Source organism: Stenella coeruleoalba (assembly GCF_951394435.1).
Source record: "Stenella coeruleoalba genome assembly, chromosome: X".
Taxonomy (NCBI): Eukaryota; Metazoa; Chordata; class Mammalia; order Artiodactyla; family Delphinidae; genus Stenella; species Stenella coeruleoalba.
In genome coordinates, this window is record NC_137152.1 from 117,674,960 (window position 1) to 117,693,638 (window position 18,679).

Sequence of the window (18,679 nt, forward strand, 5' to 3'; positions counted from 1 at the left end):
TGGACTCTAGGATGAAAGAAAAATAGAAAAACTGTAGGAGAAAGAACCTTGTCAAACTCAATGATGACAATATGGCCAGAGTCCAAGAATAGAATAAAAGAAAAAATAAAAGCAACCTTCATGAGTGGGCAGTTAATTCTAATCCCTGTCTTTAAGTTGCAGCGCGGGCCGAAGATAATTTAATCAAAATCAGCAGGCTTTAATGCCAGATGCTCTAGGTAGGGAGATGTTTATTCATGGGAGCTGTCTTTTTGTTAGTTTGTAAGATGATTCATATCTCCACCAATATTTAAATTCAGCCATACAGCTTTTGGAGGGATTTTAAGTAAGATATCCAAAACACTAGCTGATAACTAAGGGTGGGAGATCTCAGAATAAACCACTGAGTAGGGGTGGCCTTGGAGAATAGCTTGGAGGAAAGGTTTGTTCTCTACCATGTGCACCACCACAACTGAATATAGGGATATGAGGAAGGTGGCAGTTCGGCTTGGGAAGACTCTTCTCTCTAACTGAGCCATCCTGGCCTCATCATCATCCCCCCCCACCCCGCCTCATCATCATCCCCCCCCCACCCCGCCCCAGGTGTCAGGAATGGTTCTTTGAAATGTCTGAGCTACATCAACAGACGTGTCACAAGGGCTGCTTTGTGATGGCTAAGTCCCTCCTTAGCCACCATTGGCTGAGGGTACGGACCCTTCATCGTCCTGGGGAGCTGTATATATAGCATGGTCAGTAGGCCCGGAGTAGACCACTGGTAGGCTTCAATACAGCTGAGGTGTGCCAAAGACTACGAGAGCCTGATACAGACATGGATCGAAAACCCTCGAGAGCCAAACGTAGAAGGGTGGATGAGGCTCCCTATAACCTCAGACCTAGACATGGTGGCCACGTAAGATGACCCTACCCAAGCTGTTTTCTTCATGGATTCCCTCTCCCCCAAGAATCCTACCCTCTCCCTGCCTGGCAAAAACCCCCTCCTCAGCCCTGACCCCTTCTCATGAAGTCTCCCTTTCCATCAATAGCCATCTTCTTCTCCGTAATCCAATGTCCTTTTGACTTCACTCTGTTGTCCTTCCAGGTGCTGAAGACAGCCAGGACCGTGAGGAAACCCCGTCAAAGGAGTCTGAATAAAAAAGCCTCTAAGAAAGCTGTCCACTCCACAAAACAGCAGAAGAAAGCTACAAGACAAAGACTCTCCAGCTGTTCTCACAGGCTGGATGAGACACTAAATCAACATCAGAATAATGCAGAGCAGAACCAAGAGGCCAAGCAGAACCAAGAGGCCGCGCAGAACCAACTGCCATACGGCAACACCCCTCCAAGCGAAGAGCTGGTGAGCCAGTAAAGCTCAGGGGGAGGCCAGAGACCTCAGAAATATCTGCCAAGTCTGAGGTCTGAGAAATGGCCAACTGTGTAGACACGGAATTTTACAACATCAGGGTACACGGATGCTAATTAAATAAAAATCAACTTGTGAAAATTTCTGTGTGTTTCTGCGAGTTCTCTCATGGTGGGAGCAGGGAAGGAAGGGAAGAGGCAGGTGTGTGAGGAGGGAGGGACATTGAGTCCTGCAAGGTTGCGGGGGACACTGGCACAATCACAGTTAACCAGACAGTGGGGATAAGGAATGGGTCAGGACTGAGTGCTGAAGATAAATTTCCTACTTAACACTTGAACCCACAGGCAAGGTGGAAAGGGGCTTGGCGTTTCTGTCTTTGGGGTAGGGGGCTGGACGAGGGGCACGACAAAGTGTACATTGCCAGAACCTATGTGGTTTGAGGTGTGTAGGTGGCAGTATCATCCCAAGAAATAGACAAGTCACTTCCAGGCCACCTACGTCATACAAGTGTTTGCTACGTCTCACCCTACGATGCCAGCGACTAAGGGTCCTCCAGAGGGCCAAAAATCTCACCCTACTAAAAGTTATTGAAAGCACCCTGAGGACTCAAATAATGGTGGATGGAAGCCACAAACTCAACACTGATCAGCCCACTTTCTAAAGAAACTTAAGGTGGAGCAGTGGCTTCCCAAGGGCAGGGAAGTAAGAGCTGTCTGCTCTCAGTACAGGCAACTGTCTACAAAGAATTCTAAAACAACATCATCTCCCCTCCAAACATCTTTTATCTCTATTCCTTCCAAAGTTCTTGTTGTTTTTTCTCTGAAGAGACGATCCTTTTAAGTGGTTTTATTGAAGTATAATTGACATATAATAAATTGCACATGCTTAAAGTGACCGCTGAATGAGTTTGGTCATATGTGTATACTTGTTAAACCATTACCACAATTATAAGTGTGAAAATACCCATCACCCCCATAAGTCTCCCCTTACCCCCTGACAATTGCTTCCTCTTGTCCCTCTCTGCACCCCCATCCTCAGATAACCACTGATTTGCTTGCTGTCTCCATAGATTACATGTTCTAGCATTTTATATAAATGGAATCAGTATGTACTCATTTTTCTCCAGCTTCTGTTACTCAGCATAGAGAGTCAATGTTCTTGTGTACATCAATATTACATTTCTTTTTAATATTACGATTGTTATTTTGTTGAGAGTTTAGTAGCATTTAAATGATGCCACAAACTTGCTTTAATTTTATTTAAAAATTAAGATCATCGTCAAGCCATGTGCAGTCATAAGAAATAGAAAGATACCTTATACCCTTAAATGTTGCATATAATGCAACATTTAATAATCTCCCACTACATAATTTTCTCTTTACATCCCATTTTAACCCCCAGTATCTACCTCATGGGTTTCACTGAAGTATATCTGTCATATACAAAGAAAGAGAGAGAGAAAGAGGGAGGAAAGGAGAAAGAGGGAGAGGGAGAGGAAGGAGGGGGTCGGCGGGGGAGGGAGAGAAATTCCACTATAATGCCCTGTATGGGGTGTTTATTTTCCTATAAACATTAGAACACACTATGCACATCATTATGCAGCTCATTTACTCTTCAGATCACTCCATGGACATCCATGCCAAGATGTAGATATATCACTGGATAGATACATAGATTTATGGATATAGACAGCAGATTTTAAAATTTAGCCTCTGTAAACCACAATGTCTTGTGGGAAGAGCTAGTTTTTGTAAAATGGAATCGATTTTTCAATGGGAGATTCAAATTTCTCTAACAGCATTTTATGTGTTCATTTATTTTCCTACTGTACACGTCATTAAAACTCTAGCTATAAATATATATTAAAAAAACTCTAGGTAATGCCATATTTTAAAAATGCACGTAGGACAGAGCCTTCATATACGCTGGTTTCTGCTATTGCCAATCTTCTCAGCAGGCTCCTTTTTTATGGTAAATCTAGAAGATTTTTGTTAAGACTTCATGTGGCAACTAACTAAAAGTTGCGCAGGTTTGCAAATACCAGTTGTGTTGACTGGAGATTTGACTTATAAAAAGTGAAAATAAAATGAAATATCCAATATTTGGGGGGAAAAAGATAAAAGCTGTGACCACTGGTGAGAATAGGAGAGTAATAATATAATAATAGCCCAATAAGATAATGAGGAATTATGATATATACATTGTAAGCAGGGGTCCTAGAATCTGGGAGACCGGATCTAAGTCTCAGCTCTGTCAGTTACATATTAGTGTGAATTTGGGCAGGTTACTGGACTTCTCTGAGATTCACTGTTCTGATCTATAAAATACTGGGTCAGTAAACATTTTCTGTAAGGGGTCAGGTAGTAAATACTTTAGGCTTTGTAGGCTATATAGGTTTCTGTTGTGTTAGCACAAAAGCAACCACAGACACTATGTAAGTAAAAGTGTACAGCTATGTTCCAACAAAGTTTATTTGTAAAAATAAGCAGCTGTGGTCTATATTTACCCCCACATGGACACTGGTTTTCTGGCCCCTAAATCACAGTGACTATATATATATATATTTGTTTTTTTCAATAACTGCCATCGAGAAAGAACGCAAGCAAGAATGTAAAATATCCCAACATATTAAATACCCATAAAAGAGATTTTAAAGTGAAGGATTACTATAAGCCACGCTAAGATAATAGGTTTGAAAAATGCAGTCTGATCGATTTCCTTAAGATTATAAAATACCAATTTTCACATATTAAATTTCAAAGAAAGGAAAGAAAAGCAGAATAACCGACCCAACTATAAAATTATTAAATGTATTCTATAAATCTCATTTGGTCCTTATTAAAAATATAATAAAGGAGATTTCATTCTAAAGGTTGTTTATAACGGAAAGGCAAAGCTCTGACAATCTGGCCCATGAATACAACCCCCAAATGATTTAATTGTGATGCAAATAAGATAAAATGTGGAAGTACAATATTACAGAAAACATTTGATTTTTTAAAAATATATTTTAAAAATTATTTGTCAGCCCTGGATTTATATTTAGAAAGATAGATTTCTCATATCCTAAAACTGCTTTATCAGAGGGAGAGCATATATATATTTTTTTTACCAGTAATAAGAAATATTAATCAGGTCATTACTGACAGTCCAGTCCTATATTGACTATTTCTTGGTACTCCATGCAAAAAGGATAATTTACTCATTAATATTTTACTATTAGAAGTTCTTCTGGGCTTGAAAAGTTAGTTCAGGTTCCAGAAAGACCTAATTGTAAATATCGAGTTACGTAAATATCAACATTTAAACATTTAAAAATATTCCTCCTTTGTTTTAAGGTTTTTGCTGTTTTTAAGTGGATTCTGGGGCTGCAGCAGAAAATTACGGCACCATCAATTAGCTATGCTTTCATATATGCATTATGGTGGTTGTAGAAATGTCATTTCCCTACCTATTTTTAGCATGAAAGACAGACACTAACAATAAACTATTAAAACTTGTGAAAAATGTCATAAAAGACATGTATGTAAGACAAAAGGTACTTAAAGATATCAGAGGGGGGACCTTGAAGATGGCGGAAGAGTAAGACGTGGAGATCACCTTCCTCCCCACACATACACCAGAAATACATCTACACGTGGAACAACTCCTACAGAACACCTACTGAAGGCTGGCAGAAGACCTCAGACCTCCCAAAAGGCAAGAACTCCCCACGTACCTGGGTAGGGCAAAAGAAAAAAAGAAAAAACAGAGACAAAAGAATAGGGAAGGCACCTGCACCAGTGTGAGGGAGCTGTGAAGGAGGAAAAGTTTCCACACACTAGGAAGCCCCTTTGCGGGCGGAGACTGCGGGAGGCGGAGGGAGGAGCTTCGAAGCCGCGGAGGAGAGCACAGCCACAGGGGTGCGGAGGGCAAAGCGGAGAGATTCCCGCACAGAGGATCGGTGCCGACCGGCACTCACCAGCCCGAGAGGCTTGTCTGCTCACCCGCCGGGGCGGGTGGGGCTGGGAGCTGAGGCTCTGAGGCTCCGGTTTCGGTTTCGGACGGAGCGCAGGGAGAGGACTGGGGTTGGCTGCTTGAACACAGCCTGCAGGGGGTTAGTGCATCACGGCTAGCCGGGAGGGAGTCCGGGGAAAAGTCTGCACCTGCCGAAGAGGCAAGAGACTTTTTCTTCCCTCTTTGTTTCCTGGTGCGTGAGGAGAGGGGTTTAAGAGCACTGCTTAAAGGAGCTCCAGAGAAGGGCGTGAGCCGCGGCTAAAAGCGTGGACCCCAGAGACGGGCGGGAGACGCTAAGGCTGCTGCTGCCGCCACCAAGGGGCCTGTGTGCGAGCACAGGCCACTCTCCACACCCCTCTTCCGCGGAGCCTGTGCAGCCCGCCACTGCCAGGTTCCCGGGATCCAGGGACAACTTCCCCGGGAGAACGCACGGCGGGCCTCAGGCTGGTGCAAAGTCACGCCGGCCTTTGCCGCCGCAGGCCCGCCCCGCACTCCGTGCCCCTCCCTCCCCGCCGGCCTGAGTGCGCCCCCGAATCAGCGGCTCCTTTAACCCCGTCCTGTCTGACCACAAAACAGACGCCCTCCAGCGACCTACACGCAGAGGCAGGGCCAAATCCAAAGCTGAGCCCCTGGGAGCTGTGAGAACAAACAAGAGAAAGGGAAATCTCTCCCAGCAGCCTCAGAAGCAGCGGATTAAAGCTCCACAATCAACTTGATATACCCTGCATCTGTGGAATACCTGAATAGACAACCAATCATCCCAATACTGAGGCAGTGGAATTTGGGAGCAACAGTAGACTTGGGGTTTGCTGTATGCGACAGACTAGTTTCTGATTCATAGGTTTATCTTAGTTTAGTTTTTAGCACTTGCTATCATTGGTGGATTTATTTACTGGCTTGGTTGCTCCCTTCTTTTCTTTTTTTATTATTATTATTTTTTTTTTTTTGCGGTACACGGGCCTCTCACTGCTGTGGCCTCTCCCATTGCGGAACACAGGCTCCGGACGAGAGGCTCAGCGGCCATGGCTCACGGGTCCAGCCACTCCGCGGCACGTGGGATCCTCCCAGACCGGGGCACGAACCCGTGTCCCCTGCATTGGCAGGCGGACTCTCAACCACTGCGCCACTAGGGAAGTCCTATTACTTTTTAATTTAATTTAATAACTTATTATATTTTATGTTTTTTCTTTCTTTTTTTTCTCCGTTTTCTTAGGAGCCGTGTGGCTGACAGGGTCTTGGTGCTCTGGCCAGGTGTCAGGCCTGAGCCTCTGAGGTGTGAGTGCTGAATTAAGGACCCTGGACCACCAGAAACCAACCAGCCCCATGTAATATCAATTGGCAAGAGCTCTCCCAGAGATCGCTGTCTCACTGCTAAGACCCAGCTCCACTCAACAACCAGCAAACTCCAGTACTGGATACCCCATGCCAAACAACTAGCAAGACAGGAACACAACTCCACCCATTAGCAGAGAGGCGGCCTAAAATCGTAATAAGGTCACACACACCCAAAAACACACCACCAAATGTGGTCCTGCCCACCAGAAAGACAATATCCAGCCTCATCCACCAGAACACAGACACGAGGCCCTCCACCAGGAAGCCTACACAACCCACTGTACCAACCTTACCCACTGGGGTCAGACACCAAAAACAACGGGAACTAAGAACCTGAAGCCTGAGAAAAGGAGACCCAAAACACAGTCAGTTAAGCAAAATGAGAAGGTGGAGAAATAGGCAGCAGGTGAATGAGCAAAGTAAAACCCCACCAGACCAAAAAATTAAGAGGAAATAGGCAGTCTACCTGAAAAAGAATTCAAACTAATGATAGTAAAGATGATCCAAAATCTTGGAAATAGAGGGGACAAAATACAAGAAACGTTTAACAAGGACCTAGAAGAACTAAAGAGCAAACAAACAATGATGAACAACACAAACAAATAAAATTTTTAAATCTCTAGAAGGAATCAATAGCAGAGTAACTGAGGCAGAAGAACGGATAAGTGACCTGGAAGATAAAATAGTGGAAATAACTACTGCAGAGCAGAATAAAGAAAAAAGAATGAAAAGAATTGAGGACAGTCTCAGAGACCTCTGAGACAACATTAAACGCACCAACATTTAATTTATAGGGGTCCCAGAAGATGAAGAGAACAAGAAAGGGAGTAAGAAAATATTTGAAAAGATTATAGTTGAAAAACTCCCTAATATGGGAAATGAAATAGTCAATCAAGTCCAGGAAGTGCAGAGAATCTCATACAGGAAAAATCCAAGGAGAAACACACCAAGACACATATTAATCAAACTATCAAAAATTAAATACAAAGAAAAAAGTAGTAAAAGCATCAAGGGAAAAGCAACAGATAACATACAAGGGAATCCCCATAAGATTAACAGCTGATCTTTCAGCAGAAACGCTGCAAGCCACAAAGGAGTAACAGGACATGTTTAAAGTGATGAAAAGGAAAAACTAACCCACCAAGATTACTCTACCCAGCAAGGATCTCATTCAGATTTGAAAGAGAAATTAAAACCTTTACAGACTAGCAAAAGCTAAGAGAATTCAGCACCACCAAACCAGCTTTACAACAAATGCTGAAGGTACTTCTCTAAGCAGGAAACACAAGAGAAGGAAAAGACCTACAATAACAAACCCAAAACAATTAAGAAAATGGTAATAGGAGCATACATACTGATAATTACTTTAAATGTAAATGGATTAAATGCTGCAACGAAAAGACATAGAGGGGTTGAATGGATACAAAAACAAGACCTGTATACATGCTGTCTACAAGAGACCCACTTCAGAACTAGGGACACATACAGACTGAAAGGGAGGGGATGGAAAAAGATATTCCATGCAAATGGCAATCAAAAGAAAGCTGGAGTAGCATCCTCATATCAGACAAAATAGCCTTTAAAATAAAGACTATTACAAGAGACAAAGAAGGACACCACTTAATGATCAAGGGATTAATCCAAGAAGAAGATATAAGTGTAAATATTTATGAACCCTACATAGGAGCACCTCAATACATAAGGCAAATGCTAACAGCCATAAAAGGGGAAATCGACAGTAACACAATCATAGTAGGGGACTTTAACACCCCACTTTCACCAATAGATCATCCAAAATGAAAATAAACAAGGAAACACAAGCATTAAATGATAAATTAAACAAGATGGACTTAGTTGATATATATAGGACATTCCATCCAAAAACAACAGAATACACTTTCTTCTCAAGTGCTCATGGAACATTCTCCAGGACAGATCATATCTTGGGTCACAAATGAAGCCTTGGTAAATTTAAGAAAACTGAAATCATATCAAGTATCTTTTCCGACCACAGTGCTATGAGACTAGATATCAATTACAGGAAGAAATCTATAAAAGATACAAATACATGGAGGCTAAACAATACACTACTAAACAACCAAGAGATCACTGAAGAAATCAAAGAGGAAATCAAAAAATACCTAGAAACAAATGACAATGAAAACATCATGACCCAAAACCTACTGGATGCAGCAAAAGCAGTCCTAAGAGGGAGTTTTATAGCAATCCTACCTCAAGAAACAAGAAAAATCTCAAATAAACAACTTAACCTTACACCTAAAGCAATTAGAGAAAGAAGAATAAAAATCCCCAAAGCTAACAGAAGGAAAGAAATCATAAACATCATAACAGAAAAAAATTAAAAAGAAATGAAGCAAACAATAGCAAAGATAAATAAAATGAAAAGCTGGTTCTTTGAGAAAATAAACAAAATTGATAAACCATTAGCCAGACTCAACAAGAAAAAAAGGGAGAAGACTCAAATCAATAGATTTAGAAATGAAAAAGGAGAAGTAACAACTGACACTGCAGAAATACAAAGGATCATGAGAGATTACTACAAGCAACTATATGCCAATAAAATGGACAACCTGGAAGAAATGGACAAATTCTTAGAAAAACACAACCTTCTAAGACTGAACCAGGAAGAAATAGAAAATATAAACAGGCCATTCACAAGCACTGAAATTGAGACTGTGATTAAAAATCTTCCAACAAACAAAAGCCCAGGACCAGATGGCTTCACGGGCGAATTCTATCAAACATTCAGAGAACAGCTAACACCTATGCTTCTCAAATTCTTCCAAAATATAGCAGAGGGAGGAACACTCCCAAACTCATTCTATGAGGCCACCATCACCCTGATACCAAAACCAGACAAAGATGTCACAAAGAAAGAAAACTATAGGCCAGTATCACTGATGAACATAGATTGCAAAAATCCTCAACAAAATACAAGCAAACAGAATCCAATAGCACATTAAAAGGATCATACACCATGATCAAGTGAGGTTTATCGCAGGAATGCAAGGATTCTTCAACATACATAAATCAATCAATGTGATACACCATATTAACAAATTGAAGGAGAACAACCATATGATCATCTCAATAGATGCAGAAAAAGCTTCTGACAAAATTCAACAACAATTTATGATAAAAACCCTCCAGAAAATATGCATAGAGGGAACCTTCCTCAACATAATCAAGGCCATATATGACAAACCCACAGCCAACATCGTTCTCAATGGTGAAAATCTGAAACCATTTCCACTAACATCAGGAACAAGACAAGGGTGTCCACTCTCACCACTATTATCCTACATAGTTTTGGAAGTTTTCACCACAACAATCAGAGAAGAAAAAGAAATAAAAGGAATCCATATCAGAAAGTAAGTGGTAAAACTGTCACTGTTTGCAGATGACATGATACTATACATAGAGAATCCTAAAGACTCTACCAGAAAACTACTAGAGCTAATCAATGAATTTGGTAAAGTAGCAGGATACAAAATTAATGCACAGAAATCTCTCTCATTCCTATATGCTAATGATGAAAAATTTGAAAAGAGAAAGTAAGGAAACACTCTCGTTTACCACTGCAACAAAAAGAATAAAATACCTAGGAATAAACCTATCTAAGGAGACAAAAGACCTGTATGCAGAAAACTACAAGACACTGATGAAAGAAATTAAAGATGATACCAACAGATGGAGAGATATACCATTGTTCTTGGATTGGAAGAATCAACATTGTGAAAATGACTATACTACCCAAAGCAATCTTGAGAAGGAAAAACGGAGCTGAAGGAATCAGGCTCCTTGACTTCAGACTGTACTACAAAGCTACAGTAATCAAGACAGTATGGTACTGGCACAAAAACAGAAAGATAGATCAATGGAACAGGATAGAAAGCCCAGAGATAAAGCCAAACACATATATTCACCTTATTTTTGATAAAGGAGGCAAGAATATACAATGGAGAAAAGACAGCCTCTTCAATAAGTGGTGCTGGGAAAACTGGACAGCTACATGTAAAAGAATGAATTTAGAACACTTCCTAACACCATACACAAAAATAAGCTCAAAGTGGATTAGAGACCTAAATGTAAGGCCAGGCACTATAAAACTCTTAGAGGAAAACATAGGCAGAACACTCTATGACATAAATCATAGAAAAATCCTTTTTGACCCACCTCCTAGTGAAGTGGAAATAAACACAAAAATAAACAAATGGGACCTAATGAAACTTCAAAGCTTTTGCACAGCAAAGGAAACCATAAACAAGACGAAAAGACAACCCTCAGAATGGGAGAAAATATTTGCAAATGAAGTAACTGACAAAGGATTAATCCCGAAATTTACAAGCAGCTCATGCAGCTCAATATCAAAAAAACAAACAACCCAATCCAAACATGGTCAGAAGACCTAAACAGACATTCCTCCAAAGAAGATATACAGACTGCCAACAAACACATGAAAGGATGCTCAGCATCACTAATCATTAGAGAAATGCAAATCAAAATACAATGAGGTATCACCTCACACCAGTCAGAATGGCCATCATTAAAAAATCTACAAACAATAAATGCCTGAGAGGGCGTGGAGAAAAGAGAACCCTCTTGCACTGTTGGTGGGAATGTAAACTGATACAGCCACTATGGAGAACAGTATGGAGGTTCCTTAGGAAACTAAAAATAGAACTACCATACGACCCAGCAATCCCACTACTGGGTATAACCCTGCGAAAACCATACTTCAATAAGAGTCATGTAACACAATAAGCACAGTTGGTCTTGGAAACTTTAGATTAGCAACCATTTTAGCATATGTTATTTACAACATTCTTTACTTTTCTATAATCTTCACAATAACTCTGCAAACTCAGTAGTATTTTCCTTAAGTGTCCTTAAAGGTAAAGACAGTGTATCTCAGAGTGGTTCAGTACCTTACCTAAGGTCACATGACTAGTAAATGGCAGGGTGAAGATTCAAACCTGAGGCTTCTTGATTCCAAAATCTGGGCCATAAAATGGCTTGATTGTAAGCTTCCTGAGGATAAGAATAGACTCGATACCAATGGTACTCAACCAGGGGGTGATTTTGTGCCTCAAGGGACATTTAGCAATGTGTAGAGATATTTTAGGTTATTAACAACTGAGTACGTGAGGGTCACTACGGGCATCCACTGGGGAGAGACCATGGATGCCGCTAAATACCCTATAGTGCACAGGACAATCCCCAAAGAAAAAAATTATCTCAACCCAAAATGTCAGTACTGTGGAAACTGAGAAACCTTGCTCTTTAGCTTCTCTCTCTTAGCACAAACCCTTACAATGGCAGGTGCTGATTGACTGTAGAACTGGAGAGTGGCTTCTGTTTCACAGAATAATTCTATTTAATGAAAACACTGAGGCCTGCCTTTTCATGCTGGATTTACCAAAATGAGAGTCCTTGGATACTACTTGGTACCACCACTACGGGATCACATCCAATTTTTCTGCTAATGCATAAACAAACAAAACAATTTGACCTGACTCCCATAAATCACAGTAGGGGGCATATGTTTTATTTACCATTCCTTGCCAAGGCTCTCCAGGCACTTTGGTATTCAGACTATTAAGCATTTGAAGACAATTAAAACATTTAAATGCAGCAACAGACAAATATATTTCAACTTAATTTTAAATGTTCTAGCAAACTGAGTATTCTGAATACCAATAGCTTGCTAACGCTGCAGCAAATCCCCATAGATGCCATGTGTTCCAGCCCTTGCTGACACATGATTATAATTAGCAAACACTAGGGAATCAGTTCATTCTCACCTCAGTAAATACCTATGAACTTCCAGAGATCAAAAGAGAAAATGGGGCTTCCCTGGTGGCGCAGTGATTGAGAGTCCGCCTGCCGATGCAGGGACACGGGTTCGTGCCCAGGTCCAGGAAGATCCCACATGTTTGGGTACTGCAAAAAAAAAAAAAAGAGAGAAAATGTCAGGAGTAGTCTTTAAAAAAAAAAAAGGACTCCACAGGCAATGGGATAAACCTTACTGGAAGCTAATATAAATAGGTGTGTTGAAAATTCTGAGCAGCTAAGATCTTACTACTTCCAGGCTCTCCTTCCCAATTCCTTCTAGCACATCCATATCTATTTCTCCCAAACCCATCTACCACACTGTGCCTTGATGGATGGAATTATCCTAAAGTTCAAAAGTGACTACGTCACTTACTTGTGCAAAAGTTCTCCCTATGTAATAAAACTGAAATTCAAAGTCATTAACAATGTGGTCTCTTCCTACTTCTCTTAGCCCACTTTATGCTTTGGTCAAAACTACTCATTCTCTATGTACACACCACGCCTTCTTTCCCGACTATTTCCCTTACCTAGTATACTTCTCCCTTCCCAACCCGGTTTCTCTCAATGGGAGGCACCCACCCAACATCCCAAGTTCTGGTACTCTTAATCTTGATTAATCCATTAGGGCAAAGTGCTGTACTATTTGTCCTTTTTAAGGGTGACCTTAACAGACTGACACAAAAGAGGCAGTTAGGAAGTGAATTTTTAAATATGTAAATAAATAAAGTCATGAAATACAGAATAGAAAAGAATATAACCATTGATGGACAAATAACAGTGTATCAGGAGCCAAGGATTACTATTTAATCAATTCTGTACATTTGAGATCCACGATATACATAAAGATAAAAAGAAGAAGAGAAAAAGCATTGCCTCTATTGTTTCAACTACTGGAAGATACTGAAAACTGCATTCAGGTAAAAACGAGATGAAACCAATGTTTTTGAGATGCAATTCTCTGCATAAAGAGGCAGTGGACTAGGAGCTATTGAATTATAGGAATATGGGATGAGTTTGAGAGGCATTAAAGGAAAAATAAACTTTAATTTAGAGCTTGATTAAAGAGGAATTATATGTATGAATTTTTATGATAAACATGTTTGTTAAACATCAAGTGCTTTTTCAGCAAAAAATAAAGAAGTTAAAATCAATAGTAATTATTTTAAGCCTTTTCCCCTAAACATAAAAAAATTTCTTCTAGAACAAAGTAAAAAAGCTAATAAAAATAGTACATTTAACTGGAATATATTTTATCCATTAAAAACAAAAACATTAAAACTATGAAAATGGTTACAATGGAAAATAACAAAGTGAACTGATTCATTACTGTATTGCCACACACTGACAAAGATTCTTTGCTTAACCAAACCTTAGTCAGGATCCTGAACCTTCTCCTAGGCCCATCTGTGCACTTCCTTGCAAAATCCAGTTTTAGCAATAACCCTGCTAAGTCAGTTTAACCAGAATCCCCCTTACTCCTGATTTTCTCTTAGTAATTTTCCATTCACTGACTCTCCACTCTGCTCCTTGGCTATAATGTTCCATTTGCACATGCTGTATTCAGAGTTGAGCTCAATCTCTCTCCCCCACTGTAAAATCCCAATGCAGTATTCCCTATACATAGCACAATGGTCCTGAATAAAGTCTATCTTATCATCTATAAGTGTCACTGAATATTTTTTCTTAACTACATTTCATGGCAAACAATGATATTGTCAACTTTTTATAAGAATGTCAACAGGTCCTTTTGTAATTGTTATCATGTCAGCCAAGAAATAAGCACGGTTAAAGTGAGTTTCAGCATTTAACTGTATCTACACTTTCAAAGAAGAGGCCTAAAATCAACTGAAGGAAATACCTGAAGCTGGTATTTTCCATGCTACTCTTTCTAGTGATTCAGTGTATTCCAAGCAAATGTCTTAAAAATGGGTGTTTAAAAATTGGTGCTAACAGTTAACCATAAAAGGCACAGGGGTTTTTGAAGACAATTTTTTCAGTTCTTTTTTATTTCAATTTTGTATCATTCTCTCCTATAAAGTGTGGAGAATAGGCATCAGTTCAGATACTGCTATCTCAGCCTTCTAGTTGAATGGACATTAAGATTATTGTTGTTGCTTTTAAAGTGAAAACATTGCCTACCTTGAAAGAAGGGCATTTACTAAAATAATGCTGACATGATCAACACATCTGAGTGCGAATTTTTTAAATGTCATTAATCTCCACATATTTCTCTACCCAACGCAATAGAGAAAAATAATGTTTGCCTTTGCTGATTATTCCCCAGATATTAACACCCAAAGGATATGGTTCCAAATGGACAGAAATGATTACTCAAATATTTGCACTCTTTGTGGGAGATCATGTGTTTGAGTTACAGTAGTGTTTGTACACACCTAACTCATTAAGTTCTTTAGCTTATTTGAAAACTGCACAGACCTTTCCCTTTAAAACATAACTGTTGTCCACATGGGCAGACTAGTTGCATAGCTTCTGCGACATATACTCGATTCAAATCTCCCAACAAAATCAGTTTAAATACAGATGTGGCTCAAATATTTTATGTGATCTGAAAGTTCTACTATTCTGAAATTGAAAAAAAAGGCAAAACAGTTTTTAAAGCTTTACATTAAAAAGGAAACATCACACAGTAGATTATTTCAAAATCAGAAAGATTTCCCTTTGTATAATAATTTTATTGTGGTAAAATAAACATGACATAAAACCTACTACAGTCACCAGTTTTAAGTGTGCAACTCAGTGGTATTAAGTACGTTCATATTGTTGTGCAACGATCACCACTGTCCATCCCCAGAACTCTATGAGTGGACTATTAAGTCCTATAGTCAGTCAGTCATAAATGAATGGATTTTAAATCTTTTTCAATGTGCAGAATTTAAAATATGGGAAATTACATGCAAATGCAGATCTATAAATGATAAACTTTACCCATGGAATAAGGTAGTTTTGCCTGTATAATGGATCATTTAAAATAGGGTTTAAGTATATACAATGGACTACTACTTGGCCATAAAAAAGAATGAAATAATGCCATTTGCAGCAACATGGATGCAACTAGAGATTATCATACTAAGTGAAGTAAGTCAGAAAGAGAAAGACAAATACCATAGGATATCACTTATATGTGGAATCTAAAATACAACACAAGTGAGCCTATCTACAAAACAGAAAGAGACTCTCACAGACATAGAGAACAGACTGGTGGGTGCCAAGGGGAAAGTGGGTGGGGGAGGGAAGGATTGGGAGTTTGGGATGAGCACATGCAATCTAGTATGTACAGGATGGATAAACAACAATGTCCTACTGTATAGCACAGGGAACTCTATTCAATATCCTGTGATAAACCACAATGGAAAAGCATATAAAAAAGAATGTGTACACGTGTATAACTGAGTCACTTTGCTGTACAGCAGAAATTAACACAACATTGTAAATCAACTACACTTCAATTTAAAAAAATAAGATAGGGTTTAAGAAAGTTGAACAGTGAGTACTGAGCGGAGACTATTAATTTCTCACACACAATTTGAAAACCATATATAGTTAGTGAGGTTCTGAAACATACAGGAGCAGTTAACTCAACTAATATGTCAACATGGATAACTATTTTAAGGCCTAAAGGATGAATGGCCTTTACTTGAACTGATGCATTTTATGGGGAAAATAAAATGGAATTATCTACTACAAAATCTGAGAGAAGGATTTATTCTTAAAATGCTGTCTAGACTATTAAAAAGAAAATTGATTTTAAAAATGCCGGGATAGAACAATTGAAATATTATGTACAAATAATTCTTGGCCCAAAATACCCTAGGTAGTAAATATAATTTTAAGACTTCCCATTAACTCTTACTCACTACTGTCCACTATGTTCTCAAAATATAATAACTAAAATATTGTTTATCCTTTTACAATACAAAAAGTATTTCTACATTTCTAGGGTAAGGTAGGAGTATTATGTGGACAGTACAAATCCATTTTTATTTTTTGTGTGTATACGTATTGGTATGGGGTTGAAAATCATAGCATTGTTAATGATTATACTAATAATCATGGATTTCACTGAATCACCAAATAGCTGAATTAGACTGGATCCTAGAGATCATTAAGTCCATTTCTTTTCAAACTTCATAAAGCAATAGAATGAAATCTGTCACAAAAACCCCAATATTTACTAGTGTGATAAAAGTGGAACTATTATACTGAAAGCCATTCTGTACCCCGGGGTTTTTTTGTGAGAACTTCGTATTTAATTGAAAATTATCTTCTTTAATATAATTTCTATATTTTCCGAAATTTATGCCATGGCTCTCTATGGGCTTTATAATTAGATAAACATTCATCTATTCATTCAACAAATATTTAGTAAGCACCTAATATGTGTCAGGCCCTCTCCTGGGTTCTGCATATGTAGCAGTGAAAAAAATGTAGACAAGGTCCCTGCTATCCTATAGCTCCTATTAGAGCTCATGATTTACCACATTCCCTTCCTCCTGCCTCATTGTTGAAGCACACGATTTCCTACAGAAACTGGATGACTTAAGATGACTTACTTGGTTTGGTATGCTTCGAAGAGGTTTATGTATATGGAGTTTAACATCAACTCTTAACACGGAGTTTTTTAGTAAGATTGGCAGCTGCAAACCAAACTTTCTCCTAAACTGTTATAAAATCTTTTGAAACAAAATGATAATAAATACATAAATAAAAATAAAACTATAGACTTTCTTTGCAGAGCCCTATTCAAGTTCACTGAGGTTGTTTCCAACCTTCGTTATTTGAATTGAATTCCTATTGACTAAAAATATGGTTTACCTTATGATAGGCAGAATGCAGTGTGTGTGTGTATTACTGTAATTACTATATTAGACAGAGCAATATTCTGGGGATTCTTAAGCATACAGTCTGCTACCTGTCCAAACCCCCCACCCAATTTTTTGGTTACATCGTTTTACATCAACCAGATAGGCAGTATTTTTTAAAGGCAGCTGTAGCTGTGTCAAATACATTGCAGCTATTTCTAACTCTTTGAAAAGTATAAACAAGAACAGAACAAAGGCAGCCTGTGAAGATCTAAAACATATCTCAGGAAAGTTATCTGCCTTGGAAAGCTGGAGTTTGCTTTGCTGTAATGACCTATTTTCAAGGACAAAGAGTTTATACAAAAGGATACAATTTGCTGAGTAATATGAAGAGTGTAAAGGGTAACAGTGTAAAGTGTAATTATAGTATTATCAGTAAGACAAGATATTCTTCAAATAATTTTTGAAAGTAACAACAGGATTCTACGTGGCTTTCTGATTCACAGTAGCCTCGAATACAAGCTGTTAACCTGCAATTTTTTCTGGGTATATGCATATCTAAAGAAAAACACTGCAAAAGAATCCTTGAAAATGAAACAGGCCCATGCATAATATTCAGCAATTTATCTTGAAACTGACCAAGAAATGGGGTTAAACGTTTTCCGTGGGGTCTCTAAATTGAACCCACACCTTCCTTTCCTCTGTAATTGCAGAAAAAAGGGAAATTTGATGAACTTCAGTTTTATTTGTAGTTGAACATAAATACAATACTACATAGTTTTATCTGTCACAAAGGACATATGTACTGGTGAATATTCACTCAGTATAAATTTATGTCCTGTTTCAGATCGGGACTTGGCTGGAAAAAGTCTCTCCCTAGTCCCTCCCTATCAATAACATTTACCTAAGCAGTTTTGGTTTCTTAAGAGAGAGATGGAGCGGGGGCTTTGAAAGAAACAAGAGACATTTGTTAAAATTTAGTGTGTTTCAGGCACTTCATCGTGTACCTTACATCTATTTCCTCATTGAATCCACTCAACAATTCCATTAGGCAGGCACTACTGGCATCCCAGTTTTACAGATAACTAAACAGAGAAGGTAAGTAACTTGCAAAGATCACAAGGTTGATACATGGAAAGGCTAGGACTTGAATCTAGGACAGTACATCTCCAAGCCCCTACTCTAAACTACTATGCTATGCTGATTAAATGCAGAAATGGGATACTTGCTAATTTATTCAATACCTATTCATTGACTACTATTTTGCATGTACCAGGCACTGGACTAGGTGCTATATAAATGAACAGGACGTGTTCTCTGCCCTTGAGGAGCT

General features: G+C 38.9%; 1 long non-coding RNA gene across 6 annotated transcripts in view; it reads right to left on the reverse strand.

Moving 5' to 3' along the window:
* LOC307179901 overlaps positions 1-18,679 on the reverse strand; it is a 552,143-nt gene that overhangs the window by 302,472 nt on the left and 230,992 nt on the right. For all 6 annotated transcript variants that reach the window (XR_013825591.1, XR_013825592.1, XR_013825593.1 and 3 more), the window contains exon 4: positions 12,496-12,634. This is a non-coding gene — a long non-coding RNA (uncharacterized lncRNA). The remainder of the gene's footprint in view (positions 1-12,495; positions 12,635-18,679) is intronic.